The 2,500-nt window shown below is 38.1% G+C and overlaps 1 protein-coding gene across 2 annotated transcripts in view; it reads right to left on the bottom strand.

Annotated features, from left to right (window-relative positions):
• Positions 1-170, bottom strand: part of fzd3b (frizzled class receptor 3b) — a 28,024-nt gene extending 27,854 nt beyond the window's left edge. For both annotated transcript variants that reach the window (XM_036593776.1, XM_036593778.1), the window contains exon 1: positions 1-170. This exon is cut by the window's left edge and continues 103 nt beyond it. The gene's annotated coding sequence lies outside the window, so the exon portion shown is untranslated.
• Positions 171-2,500: the final 2,330 nt, after the last annotated feature.

The following is a 2,500-nucleotide window of genomic DNA, read 5'->3' as shown; positions in this document are numbered from 1 at the left end:
CGGGTTTAGTCTCGCGCACACGCATACACGCGCACTGTCCGCATTTAACAGCCCGCAGAGCCTCGCTATGCCGGATAAACGTGGTGAAAAGCGGCCCAAACTCGCACATGCAGAGCCGTACGGGGCACCGCCTGCTTTGCATAGACCAACCGAAACACCCCCTACCTCATACACACACTCCCACACACCCCACCTTCCACTCAGTGCGCAGGCGCGCGGACCAGACCATGTCGTGAACAGAGACAGGATCCATCATGCTAACTAGTTTTCTAATCAGTAACCCAGAACCTAATAAGGCAAGAGTTACTTAGAACAACAGTCAGTACCTTCAGCGTGGGTCTCTGTCTTCTCGAATCTTCTGAGAGCAGTGTGAGTTTCGTCGTTGCTAAGAGCCCCTATCTAATCTCCTTATCCATAAAACCTAAGAAATCGTGAAGCTTGTATGAGAATGAACAACTGCGCCTCTGCCATGTAAGTGGCGTCTCTTGACATGGTGAATGGGCAGCAGATGGAGCGTCAAGCACTCCAACAGGTGCAGTGAAGTGAATCAGGTCAGCACTACAATCCCACCAAGAACAACGTCCACTTGGGGGGGGTGGGCAAGAACAAGCCTCAACCCACTGAAATATTCTATCTGTATAAAACTGCTCCAAAGAAAATGGCTCAGCCTTAGGCCTGCATAAAGGCCACTCAAAGAACGCTGGCCCTCATTTTGACCTGGTGAGATAAATAAAGGGAAGTTTACACTTGACCAGAGAGCAGAGGTGGGGTAGTCACTACATTTAATCAGTTACATGTACTCAAGGTTTTTTTTTTTTAAAGGATTTGCACTTTCCTGCACATCTTTAAACCAGAACACTTTTTCTTGTAGTCAAGTATATTTGCAAGGAAACGCATTTACTTTTCACTCAGTTATATTTCATCACTAACATTTAGATACCAATTCTTTTTTATGTTTAATTTCATCATGTTTTGCTCTGGACAGCACCTATACTGCTTTGTGATTGGTCATACCTCTCACTTTTGAGGTTTATTATTTTATTTTAGATGAAAAGGATCACAAAAAAAGAACTGCACCTAAACTTCAGTTTCAGTTTTCAGTTTATAAAAACTGGATGTACATCATTAGTTTTCTGACATGCTACCTCTGTACTTGTACTTGGTTGTTTTTTATAAACTCAGACTTACATTATTACAGAGTCCAGTAATGCCTTAATAGACATCTAAAAAGTTGACTAATTCATCCAACTAGAAAAAGCAGGGACTTGTTTATAAAACGTACTTGAATATCACTCTAATTTAGTTTTTTTAGAAGTTCTCACCACTTGCGTACAGTTGATTTACAAAAACAAAATGTTCACATGTGCTGCAATCCCTATAAGACACCGGCACTGCTGTTTGAACATTAATATGGAAACTTGTGTTTTTTTGCACATTTTCACATTCTATAAATCACTACTTGAATGTGAATTTCCACCTATAATCAATTTAAGATCACACCTGTGCCCCAGGTCTGTTGTTGTCTGTTCAGTATCTATCCAGTCTATACAGGTGTCCATCTCTACCAATAACTATTAGATTCAAATAAGAAATGCATGCATGTAACTTTGTAATATACATGTAAGCATTTATTAGAACTCATTTCATTTGCAATTAATATAAAACAACAGTGTAAACAACAAAATAAAAAAATAGTATTTGCCTTGATTAGATACAATTAAATGTATGAATACAATGAAAAGCACAAAATAAATGCAGATAACATCACACTGTTAGAAGAAGCCTAAGTGAACTTTGAAATGCACCAAGACCAGTGAGGTCTAAGATGATCCCTCATTTTCATACTGAAATAAACTCTCTGTTTTGACAGTGTCAGTCACATGCTTATGTCAATATTTACTTTTCATCTTTTAGCTTGTGGGATTATCTCTGAGAGTGAGATTTTCATTGCACCACTAAACCCAGCCCAGATTAAGCCCTCTAGAGCACTCAGTCTTTCTCCCATCACACACGCCTCACTACCCTCCCTCATTCTCTCTCTCTGTGAGGAGGACCTTAGGGCCAGCAGGTTTCTGATGACAACAAACCTGAAAATATTTCAGGTCTGTTAACTTTGGACTGCACTGTTTTTATAGTCATTTTTGGCTGCTAGCTCTGGAGTGGTCAAAGTCTTCGGTATATCAAATTCAAAATAGATACTTTGCGTACATGTATACTTTTAGATAAATTACTGGCATGGTTTATTGGCAAATTCATTAAAAAAAAAAAGCTGCTGAAAAAGTATACTCCCTCTGGTTTTGGTAAATCTTTGGTCTCGGAAGAAAGAAAGAAATTAGTCAGACAGTAGTACAGTAATGTTTTATCAGTTGATTATGAAATAAATATATAGTTAAATAAATTTATATAAAATATATTAATATATTTAACTATATATAGATTTATTTAACTACATTATACCGTAAAAAGAGCTTATCAAGAAAACAAGGACAATTAGGATGAA

Source organism: Colossoma macropomum, unplaced genomic scaffold, assembly GCF_904425465.1.
Source record: "Colossoma macropomum unplaced genomic scaffold, Colossoma_macropomum, whole genome shotgun sequence".
NCBI classification, from domain to species: domain Eukaryota; kingdom Metazoa; phylum Chordata; class Actinopteri; order Characiformes; family Serrasalmidae; genus Colossoma; species Colossoma macropomum.
This window is presented reverse-complemented; position numbering and strand designations above follow the sequence as displayed.